At 44.8% G+C, this 12,520-nt stretch overlaps 1 non-coding gene across 1 annotated transcript; it reads left to right on the forward strand.

The window, feature by feature from the left end:
* Window positions 1-1,239: 1,239 nt before the first annotated feature.
* LOC125126655 (U6 spliceosomal RNA) lies at window positions 1,240-1,343 on the forward strand. Its single transcript, XR_007134749.1, has one exon. It is a non-coding gene; the product is annotated as a U6 spliceosomal RNA (small nuclear RNA).
* Window positions 1,344-12,520: the final 11,177 nt, after the last annotated feature.

Consider the following 12,520-nt stretch of genomic DNA (forward strand, 5'->3'; position numbering starts at 1 on the left):
AATGCACTGTTCTACCCTGAGATCTCAGTGACTAGCCTTTTGGCCCAGAGTGAACTGCAATGAAGAGCAGACAGAAGTTCCATGTAAGCAGAAGCCACAAGGCAAGGAAAAAACTCTTATCCATGGGAATAAGGAAGTGGAATAAGGAAGTAGAGACTCAGGGAAGCCTACTAACCTGCCCAGCAGGTAGTCTAATTAATTGCAAAACCTACTCTCCCAACCAGCACACCAGGCACTCTCAGACTGCTGCCTAAGCAACCCTACATTCCACGCAAACCCCTATTATACAAGCGAACAGAGGGAAATGTTAAAAGGAAATGAACAAAATGGGTCATTAGTGGTGGCTCCTGTCCCTGAAATGGTCACCCAGGGCCTCCCTTCCTGCCCATTATTATTATTATTATTATTATTTGTCTTTTTGCTATTTCTTGGGCCGCTCCCACGGCATATGGAGGTTCCCAGGCTAGGGGTCGAATCGGAGCCGTAGCCACCGGCCTATGCCAGAGCCACAGCAACGCAGGATCCGAGCTGCGTCTGTGACCTACACCACAGCTCAGGGCAACGCCGGATCGTTAACCAACTGAGCAAGGGCAGGGGTCGAACCCGCAACCTCACGGTTCCTAGTTGGATTCGTTAACCACTGTGCCACGACGGGAACTCCCCATTAGTCTTTAAGTCACGTCTTTTGGGGGATGGGGGTGCTCAGCATATGGAGGTTCCCAGCTAGGGGTTGAATAGGAGCTGCAGCGGCCAGCCTGCCCCACAGCCACAGCAACACAGGATCCAAGCTGCATCTGTGACCTACATCCCAGCTCACGGCAATGCCAGATCCCTAACCCACTGAGCGAGGCCAGGGATTGAACCCATATCTTCATGGATACAAGTCGGGTTCATTACAGCTGAGCCACAATACGAACTCCTAAGTCACTTCTTTTAAGATTGTCCAAGAGCCTTCCCCCCCGCATCATACCCTCATCAGGAGTGTTTTTCATCTGCTCTCAGGAATGTTTTTCCTTTTCACTGACTCTACTTAAGTTGAGTAGAAGGCAAAGCCCAGGAAGAACGGCACTGCAGTAGCCCCCTTGGGGAGAGGCCACCCAGCCCACAACACTGCCACCTCTCAGAACGTTTCTCCACTCTTACCCGAGAATGGTTCCCAAGCAGCACGGTGCCAGTACTTTTCTTTACATTGATTCATCTTATTCTCCCAATAACCTTAAGATGTAAAACTGAGATTAAGTGCACACTCCAGCAGCACACATACTAAAATTGGCACAATACAGAGATTACCATGGCCCCTGCACAGGGATGACATGAAAACTGGAGAAGCGTTCCATGTTTTTCAATCAACTATATTTTAAAAAAAATTTTTTTTAGCAGTTTCCATTGTGGCTCAGAGGGCTGAGAACCTGACAGTATCCATGAGGATGTGGGTTCGATCCCTGGCCTCACTCAGTGGGTTAAGGATCCGGTGTTGCTGTGAGCTATGGCGTACATAGGTTGCAGATGCAACTCAAATCTGGCATTGCTGTCGCTGTGGCGTAGGCCAGCAGCTGCAGCTCCATTTCAACCCCTAGCCTGGGAACTTCCATATGCCACAGGTGCAGCCCTAAAAAAAAAAGTTAAGTTAAATTAAACTGAGAATAAGCAAATCATACAAGGCCACAGATCTCTAACAGGCTATCGTCATGATCTTAACACAAGTCTGTCTGCCTCCAAAACTCATGTTCTTTCCTCTGTTCACTGCTGCCTCCAAAACGGAAAGGTAAATGGGGATAAGATGCAAGCATAACAAGGGTTTTTGCTTCGTTTTTTCTCTCTTTCATTTTTTTTAAGAGGCCACAGCTGCAGCATATGGAAGTTCCTGGACTAGAGGTCGAATCCACATCTGCAGCCTACGCCACAGCTTGTGGCAACGACGGATCCTTAACCCTCTGAATGAGGCCCAGGATTGAACCCACATCTTCACAGACACTATGTCAGGTTCTTAACCCGCTGAGCCACAATGGGAACTCAGTTGCTTCATTTTCTTTTCATGGGCATCACTAGTTTTCATAACAGATTTTTATCTTTCACCTTTATTTTGGCAATGACCCATCTGTGAAATACCAAACAGCCCCCTGACCTGCGTACCAAGCTGGTCATAATGGTCTGGGGAGTTTGTGCCCATGGCCATGTCCAACCATGGGATGCAGTGTTGAAACTAGTGGCTGTCCCAGGGGTTCTCAGTTGGAATTCTCTTCTGATGAGATTATCACTGATGAGAAATTTTTAAAGGCCTGAGAGAAAACCCTCCAAGGCTACATCTGAGTGCAGTTGGAAACATGTGTGTAATATATCCTGATGGGAGCTCTTCTCTATGTGCCCAACATTACCTAGGCAAGCGGATCCAGGCACACGCCCCACATACAGATAAAAGCCAGAATTTAAATGGTTCATGTCCTAGTTTCAAATAATTTCACTGTGGGCTTCTATTTGTCCAGTCTCTTCAAATAATACCACACTGATTTGAGAGAAGAAAATATCTATTTCATGTATAAAGTCAGTCAATTGATTCTGGAGTTCCCGATGTAGCACAACGGGATTGGTGGCATCTCTGGAGCGCCAGGAGGCAGGTTCAATCCCCAGCCTGGTTCAGTGGTTAAAATCCCGAGTGGCCACAAGGGCAGCTCAGACCTGATTCCTGGCCTGAGGACTCCATATGCCACGGTTGGCCTAGGTAAATAAATAAACAAATAAATACTCTTTAAAAAATTTTATTCTGAATGCCAATATGTGTCAGGTACTAAAGATCCGATAGTGAGGAAGCAAGCACCCTCTCCTCCAAGAAGGAACTTTAGGCTTTAACTCAAAAGGTGTTTCTGCAATTGTATAACAGTACTAATAGGAGCTTCTTTCTTTTGATGCATTACAGGTCGTTTGAGCATCACAATAATCCTGGGGTCGGTGGGGTAGGTTTTACAATCTCCATATTATAACTGAGAAGCCTGAAGATGAGAGAAATTTTGTGTTTCTCCCCAGATCCCTTAAGTTGTAAATAACAGATCTGAGATTCAAACCCACTTAATCTAGGGGTCCCTTTATAGTCAAAAGTGCGCTTTCATCACACATTAGATGATATTCTTTTTTTTTTTTTTTGTCTTTTTGCCATTTTCTAGGGCCGCTCTCGCAGCATATGGAGGTTCCCAGGCTAGGGGTTGAATCGGAGCTGTAGCCACTGGCCTACGCCAGAGCCACAGCAAAGCTGGATCCGAGCCGCGTCTGTGACCTACACCACAGCTCACGGCAATGCCGGATCATTAACCCACTGAGCAAGGGCAGGGACCGAACCTGAAACCTCATGGTTCCTAGTCAGATTCGTTAACCACTGCGCCACGACAGGAACTCCTAGATGATATTTCCTGATGATGCTCAATTTCCTGCCTGTGGTACTCCAGAGTAAAGGTTAGAAAACTCCAGCCTGTGAGCTAAATCTGCTGTTCCCTGATTTTTAAGAAAGAAAGTTTCACTGAAACACGGCCCCATGCATTCCCTTGCTTTCATGCTACGACAGCACAGTCGAACAGTTTCGACACAGACTGTACAGCCCCCAAAGCCTAACATACCATTCTGGCCTTTTAGAGAAGTTGGCTGACCACTGGTCCACCATATAAACTCAACTTGTCTTCCTTCTGATTTTGATCTTTGGCCAGGGTCATGGGTCAGTCAGATGCCAGGATCAGGGTTCAGGCTGGGACTATCCAAGATGACAATTCTACAAATTCTACCATTCATAGGGGTTTTCTCCATCAACTTGATCTGAAATTTTGCCCTAATTTCTGATAGACTTAGGGCCCCAGAAGAGCATATGACTTCATATCCGAAGGAGGAAATATTGTGCATAAACAAGGAGTTGATTTGCTAGAAAAGCACCCTCATTAACTCTACCTATAGCACGGCACATTCCATTCTCCGTATGTAACATCTAACTCAAGAGGGGGCTACCCAAGAATGCACTTGGGTGCACTGGACTTGGTCCAAAAGTCAAGTAGACTCTCTAAGACCAATCTTGCGCTTTCCCAGCTGTGCCTGAATTTGAAACAGGTTCTCCCTACTTTGCAGTTCCCACGGCAGACCAAGCAAATGTGCGTATTGAATGGTCAAGGTTTCACACAGCCCATGTGTCCCTATCCAATGTGCCCTATTTGACGCCCTCATAGCAATTTGGTCTTTTTTTTTTTTTTTTTTTTTTTTTTTTAGGGCCCCGCATCTGCAGCATTTGGAGGTTCCCAGGCTAGGGGTCAAATCGGAGCTGTGGCTACACCACAGCCACAGCAACTTGGGGTCTGAGCCTCACTGTCAACCTACATCACAGCTCATGGCAACACCAGAGCCTTAACCCACAGAGTGAAACCAGGGATTGAACCCACATCCTCATGGATACTAGTCGGGTTCATTAACCACTGAGCCATGACAGAAACTCCCCCTCAGAGTAATTCGAATCCATCCATGAGAGCCTCTCTGCCTGGCACTTTCAGCACTCATTAATTCAGTAAACAGGCCCTGTAGTAGGCCTTACGTTCTCTCTTTGATGGTAGGCAAGTTGGGGAAAGAGAGGAGAGCCATTTAATCCAGACCCTACATTGACAAAGACCTCAGATTCACTGTTGGCCTTATCTGCAGAATAACTTAGAGTCACCGTAGAATTAGATTTGATTCTGGACCATGGTCACTAAAATCTATGTTGAATTAATATGGCCTGAGGACATCTGCAATAATTTATGGATAACATTATAAAATAACATTTTTATCTTTTGTGATTAAAAGCACTAATTTGTTAAATGTAAGCATTTCAAATATCCTGCCATATCTATCACACTGCTTTAGTCATTCTTCATATTTTCATTTATCAGGTGCTATAAAGATCAGAAGAATCCTGAGCTGCTTTTGGCTCCCAGAGAGAGGGCCCATGTGCCTCCATCAGATTAATCAATAAAGATGGGCCGTAAGTGGACGCTGACCTTTCTGATTATTCCTAACAACATCCCATAATTGGGTAGGTTTCACTTCCTACCAAAATGCAGGCTTCCAGATACCCTGCCATAACCTAATACATACACTCAAGTATCATTAAAGAATGAGTGGAGTTCCCATCGTGGCACAGCAGAAAAAAATCTGACTAGGAACCATGAGGTTGCAAGTTCAATCCCTGGCCTTGCTCGTGGATTAAGGGTCTGGTGTTGCTGTGAGGTGTGGTGCCGGCCACAGACGTGGCTTTGATCCTATGTTGCTGTGGCTGTGGCATAGGTCGGCAGCTCCAGCTCCGATTAGACCCCTACCCTGGGAACTTCCATATGCCACAGCTGCAGCCCTAAAAGACAAAAAATAAAAATGAAAAAGCAAAAATTGTGGTGCAACCCCACCCCTTCAGGTAATTTGAATCAAGAACAACATATACTAAACCTAAGGGAAAATATTATTTTTTCTTATGATAGCATCAGAGCTTTATAAAAGATACATCAGGGAATTCCTATTGAGGTGCAGCGGAAATGAATCTGACTAGGAACCATGAGGTTGTGGGTTCGATCCCTGGCCTCACTCAGTGGGTTAAAGATCTGGCCTTGCCGGGAACGGCAGTGTAGGTCGCAAATGCAGCTTGGATCCTGTGTTGCTGTAACTGTGGTGTAGGCTGGCAGTCATAGGTCCGATTGGACCCTTAGTCTGGGAACCTCCACATGCCACAGGTGCAGCCCTAAAAAGAAAAAAGAAAAAAAAATCAAAATTCTTTTCCCCCCTGTGTGTGTGGGTGTGTGTGTGTGTGTGGTGTGTGTGGGTGTGTGTGTGTGTGTGTGTTTGCCTTGCTGGTATCCTAGAAACGTGCTTTATTTTCCAACTTGGTAACCCAAGCACTGAATTCCCCAATTACGCAACCGAAGGTCATAATCTAGGATTTCAGGAAGGAAGACTCTTCCGGGAGGGGTGGGCATCATGGCCAGGTTCAGAGACCCCGGAACAGTTTACTCTGAGGGGGTCATCAGGGGTATTCCTGCGCATGCGTAGTTCTCCTGTGTCGGACCTCCTCCCTCGCCCCACCTCCGCACAGCAGCTGTATCAGCGGGTGGAAAGCGCTCGAATATCCTGTGTCGCCCACCCTTCCATACAACAGCTACTTTAGTTCCCAGGTGGTCTTTCCCTTTCTGAAACAGAACTGAAATTACACCTGGGCAGTCAGCTTGAGCAACCACAGAACTTTCGCTTCCTTTTTATTGCAGGGAGAAAGTTCTGAAGACTATTACTTCACCAAGAGAAACTGAGTGCTGAGTGGGGGGGGGCTTGGTTCCCACCTGTCATTCTAGTCCTAAATATCATTGGAATCATCAGGGGGAACTTGTGACGATAATGATTCTTCGGCTCCATCCCAGCCTTACTCTGGGCAGTAGTCCGTAATTTCTTAAATGCTTTACAAGTGATTCTGATGATCTTCTAGGCTTGGGAATCAGAGGTGTAGAGAAATAAACCTACCTGCCCTTTTCTTTTTCGTCTCTTTAAGGCCGCACCCGTGGCATATGCGTGTTCCCAGGCTAGGGGTCAAATCGGAGCTGTAGCTGCCGGCCTACACCACAGCCACAGCAACTCCGCATTCAAGCCTCGTCTGCAACCTACACCACAGGTCACGGCAATGCCAGATCCTTAACCCACTGAGCAAGGCCAGGGATCGTCATGGATACTAGTCTGGTTCATTACTGCTGAGCCATGATGGGAACTCCTACCTGCCTTCTGTCCCCAAGAGAATTCAGCCTTCCCTAAACAGGTCCCATGTTTCATGTTTTACTTCTTTGATCACACCTCCCTTTTGTTGCTCCTTCTTATAATATTTGCACCTACCTTTGTTATGTCACATGTGATTTTTTTTTTCTTGACTAGATGCTCCTCAAGGCAGAGATCATGCCTTATTTATCTTAGTGTTTCCTGGACCCAGTGTTGCCATGTACAATTGAGCAGGTTGTTCACTGTGCAGAGAAGTTCAGCATGAGGGGTGAGTGGGGCTGTAAGTGGACTGAGATCTAGCCTCACTTACCAGGTCACAAGCCCTGATCTTGATCTCTGAATGTCTAGAGGAGGGATGCCTTTTCTAATAAAACAAAGGTGCTCTTTGGGCTATTGCTGGCCCTGTCTACACCTAGCATCACAATAATATTACAAAAGCTAATGTTTGCAGAACATCCATTCCAAGAAAGTCACAGAGTTTAGTATTTTTGGTAGAGTAGGTGATTAAATCGTGTTTGTTAAATTGAATTAAAAGTCTTCTTCCTCATCTCTTTCATAAGCAAGGCTCTGTCAAATACTACTTTTTTTTTTTTTTTTTTTTTTTTAGGGCAACACCCACAACATATGGAAGTTCCCAGGCTAGGGGTCAAATGAGAGCTGCAGCTGCAGACCTACACCATAGCCACAGCAACACCAGATCCAAGCCATGTCTGCGAACTACACCATGGCTCATAGCAATGCCAGATCCTTAACCCACTGAGCAAGGCCCAGGGATCGAAGCTGAGTCCTCATGGATGCTAGTTGGATTCGTTACCACTTCACCACTATGGGAATTCCCACCAAATATTACTTCTAGGTGAAGTCTTTCTCCAGCCCCCATTCACTCCTCCTGGTTTCTGTTTCTAGAACAGCACTTTTCTGATCTTATATCGGAGTTGGTATCTTCCACTGCCCTGTGAGCCCCTTATTCAGCACCTAGTTGCTGGGTGTCTAGACTTCATATTGAAGGTTTATTAAGTGAATGAACACCCACCCCCAAAGTGGCCTTTTTAAATATTTTAATTTATTTTTTAAATTAAAAAATTTTAAAGCTACACCTTAACAATTTTTATTATAATTTTAATAATTTTAATTAATAATTTTAATTATGTCCTTCTTTCTACTGACTTTGAATTTAATTTGCTCTTATTTTTCTAGTCTCCTCAAGTGGAATCTTAGATTATTGATTTTAGATCTTTCTTCTTTTCTAATATATGCATTCGAGGCTATCAATGTCCCTCTAAACATTTTCACTGCATCCCCCAAATTTCGATAAGTTGTTTTAATTTTCATTTAGTTTAAAAAAAAAAAGACTTTTTTCTTTTGAGTTCCCGTTGTGACTCTGTGGTAACAAACCCTAAAACGCAAAAAAAAAAAAAAATGTATGGGCGTATCCATGGCACACGGAAGTTCCCAGGCTAGGGACTGACTCCCAGCCACAGCTGCAACCTACGCCATAGCTGTGGCAACACTGGATCCTTTAACCCACTGCACCAGCTCCGGGATAGAACTCACACCTCTGGGGTGACCTGAGCAGCTGCTGCAGTCAGGTTCCTAAGCTGCTGTGCCACAGCAGAAACACCTACTCCAAAATATTTTTTAATTTCTCTTGAGAGTTCTCTGACCATGTGTTATTTAGAAGTGTGTTGTAGTCTGAGAGTAGTCATTGTATGACTTATATTCTTTTAAATTTGTTAGGGTCTGTTTTATGGCCCAGAATGTGGTTTGACTTGGTGAATGTCCCATGTGAGCTTGAGAAGAATGTATAATCTCCTACTATTGGATGAAATACTCTGTAGATCAATTATATCCTGCTGTTTGATGGGGCTACTGAGGTCAACTCTGCCTGCAGAATCTGTACATTTCTGAGAGAGAGGTGTTAAAATCTCCAATTCTAACACTGGTGTCATCTCCTCCTTGCAGTTCTATCAGTTTTTGCCACATGTATTGTCTATTTTTTCTTTCCCTTTTCTTTTTTTTTTTTTGGCTGCCCTGAGGCATATAGAGTTTCTGGGCCAGAGATCAGATCTGAGCCAAAGTTGCAACCTGAGCCTCAGCTGCAGCAATGCTGGATCCTTAACCCACTGTGCCAGGCGAGGGATCGAAGTTGCATTGCAGCACTGCCGACAATCCCATCGCATCACAGCAGGAACTCCTTGCCTTGTGTATTTCAGTGCTCTGTTGTCAGGTACATAAATGTATGTCTTCTTGGATTATTGATCCCTTTATTATTATACAGTGCCCCTCCTTATACCAAATAATTCTCCTTACTTCAGTCTTCTGGATCTGGAACTCATATAGATATTCCCACTGTCTTTTGATTGGTGTCAGCATTATATATATCTTTCTCCATCCCTTCACTTTTAATTTACATGTGTCTTTATATTTAATCAAGTTTCTTATAGACACATATACTTGGGTCTTGTTTTTTGATCCACTCTGAAAATCTCTGTGTTTTAACTGATATATTTAGACCATTGATGTTTAAGGTGATTATTCATATAGTTTAATTAATATGTACCGTATTTGTTACTGTTTTCTATTTGTTGCCCTTATTCTTTGTTCCAGTTTTTTCTTCTATATTTTTTCTGCCTTCTGTGTTTTTTGTTTTTTGTCTTGGGGTTTGTTTGCTTTTTAGAGCCACAGCTGCAGCATACAGAAGTTCCCAGGCTAGAGGTCGAATTAGAGCTGCAGCTGCCAGCCTGCAGCACAGCCTTAGCAATGTGATCCAAGCCACATCTTCGACCTGTGCCACAACTTGAAGCAATGCCAGATCCTTCACCCACTGAGCAAGGCCAGGGATTGAACCCACATCCTCATGGATACTAGTTGAGTTCTTAACCCACTGAGCCACAATGGAAACTTCTCCGTCAACACTTTAAATATTCTACTCACTCTTCTTGTATGATTTCAAGAATATGAGGTAATGGATAACTTTCTCCTCCATAGGTAAGGTATTTTTCCCATACTGCTTCTTTCAAGGTTTTTTTCTGTATCTTTGATTTTCTGAAGTTTAAATGATATGCCTCCTTTGTGTAGGGTTTTGGGGGGGTTTAGTTGTTTTGTTTGTTTTGTTTTTTTGCATTTATCCTGTTTGGTGTTCTCTGAGCTCTCTGGTTCTGTGTTTTTATGTCTGACATGAATGGGGGAGGGATTCTCAGTCATTATTACTTTCAATATTGCATCTGTTTCTTGCTCTGTTTTCCTTCTGGTATTCCCATTGTAAGGGTGTTAACACCTTTTGTAATTATCCCACAATTCCTGGATATTCTATTGTAGGGTGGGGTTTTTTTGTTGTTTTTTGTTTTTGTTTTTTTGGTCTTTTTGCTATTTCTTGGGCTGCTCCAGCAGCATATGGAGGTTCCCAGGCTAGGAGTCGAATCAGAGCTGTAGCCACCGGCCTACGCCAGAGCCACAGCAATGCGGGTGTGCAACCTACACCACAGCTCACGGCAACGCTGGATCATTAACCCACTGAGCAAGGGCAGGGACCGAACCCGCAATCTCATGGTTCCTAGTCAGATTCGTTAACCACGGCGCCACGACAGGAACGCCACGGTGGATTTTTGTTTTTTTGTTTTCATTTTTTCTCTTTTGGCTTTCCAGTTCTGGAAGTTTGTATCATTGTATCCTCAAGCTCAGAGATTCTTTCCTCAGCCATGTCCGGTCTACTAATGAGCCCGTCAAATGAGCATGCTTCATTTCTGTTTTTGCTCTCTAGCATTTTGAAAACTTCCTTCTTAGAATTTCCATCTCTCTGTTTATATCATCCATCTGTTCTTGCATGCTACTTTTTCCATTAAAGCCCTTGGCATATTAATCATAAGGTTGTGTTTTTTGTTTTGTTTTTTTAATTCCTGGCCTTATAGTTCCAGCATTCCTACTGTATCTGCCTCTGGTTCTGATACTTGTTCAGTCTCTTTAAAGTGTGTTTTTTGCCTTTTAGTCTGCTTGTAGTTTTTTGTTGAAAGGTGAACATGATATACTGGCTAAAGAAACTGTAGGAAATAGGCCATTAGTAATACAGTGGTAAGGGTGGGAAGTGGGGAGAAGTGGCCCATAGCCCTGTGATTAGTTTTCAGTCTTTTGATGAGCCTGGGCTCCTGGACTGTGAACTTTGCCATTGTTTTTAACACCCACCCACCTGCTACCCTCGTTGGGACAGGAAGGCTGGAGAGGCTGGAGTTATGTATTTCCCTTTTCCCTCATGGAAGGCTAAAAGGGGCTAGAGTAGGGTAGTTCCCTCCCCCAAGGTAAGTTAAGGGTGGGTTTGATCCCCACCCTGGAACTTCCATATGCCACAGTTGCATCCACAAAGTTAAAGCAATAACAACAAACAAACAGGAGTTCCTGTGGTGGCTCAGCCGTAACGAACCCAACTAGCATCCATGAGGACTCTGTTCCCGTCCCCGGCCTTGCTCATTGGGTTAAGGATCCCACGTTGCTGTGGCTGTGGTGTAGGCCAGCAGCTGCAGTTCTGACTAGACCCCTAGCCTGGGAACTTCCATGTGCCCCAGGTGTGGCCTGAAAAAAAGATGAAGAAACAAGGAACCCAGTAGCTTAAGCGCTAGTGAAACAGTTTCTCCTGCAGGCAGGGCTTGTTAAGAACAGAATGCTCTAGCTTATTTCAAAATTTCCGGAGATAGGATTAAGCTGGTGGAATAGAAGGACTGGAGCTCAATTTTTCTCCTAAAAAACAACAAAATTCACAAGTAAAGGCTGAACAGTCTTCAACCAAATAGACCAGAAACCTTAAAAATGATATCCTACGCCAGAACACAAAGAGGAGGCCACATCAAGAGGTAGGAGGGGCGATTTCATGGTATAAACAACCCCATACCTCCCAGGTGGGAAGCCTCACAGACTGGAAACTAACTGGTTCACAGAGACTCACCTACAGGAGTGAGAGTTCTGAGCCCCACATCAAATTCCCATGTGTGGGGATCTGGCACTGGGAGAAAGAGCCCCTGGAGCATCTGGCATTGAAGGCCAGTGGGGCTTGTGTGCAGGAGCTCTATGGGACTGGGGGAAACGTGTTACGGCAGCTGCCCAGCAGCTCTGCACCGCAGTGTATCAGCTCTGGCAACAGCCCTGTGGCTGTAGTGGACCAGCTCCAGCAGCTCTGTGGCTGCAGTGGATCCGCTCTTTTACTGGATGAGAAACCAAGCAAGCACTCGGGGAATTGGAGAACTCAGGCTTATTACCCCAGCGGGCTCCAAGAAGATCCTCTCTGGAGTCTGAGCCCCAAAGAGGCATTTGACAAGGCTTTTTTGGGCTACTTCTTCTGGGTCCATGCTTGGTAGACCAGAGTGAGAACTGGCAAGTTTACAGAAGCAGATGTGTGGGGGAGGGGTGGTTAGGGGTAGTTGGCCGGGTTTTGCTTCATCATCATGGTGGGGGGTCTCTCCTTTATACATTTTTATCAGGACATTTTCTCCTACATTCCCCCCTCTTGATGCTTTTCCACTTTCTTGGAGCAAGCATCAATTTTTAGAGGTCAAGTTTTGTCTCATGTGTCCAGGGGAGCATACTTTGTCGTAACAGTTGCAACCTCATAGACTATTTGTGTGATTATGAAATGAGTAATTGCATCAAGAATTCAGGGCCCAAACAAGAGGGCAATGATGAGTATAGTCAGAGGCCCAGTTAAGTGTAGGAGTTATGAAGCCCAGTTTCAGTTCTTACTCCAGTAGTTTGAAGATTCTGCCAATTCTCGCCTTCTCTTGGTTATTCG

Source organism: Phacochoerus africanus, chromosome 4, assembly GCF_016906955.1.
Source record: "Phacochoerus africanus isolate WHEZ1 chromosome 4, ROS_Pafr_v1, whole genome shotgun sequence".
Classification (NCBI taxonomy): Eukaryota; Metazoa; Chordata; class Mammalia; order Artiodactyla; family Suidae; genus Phacochoerus; species Phacochoerus africanus.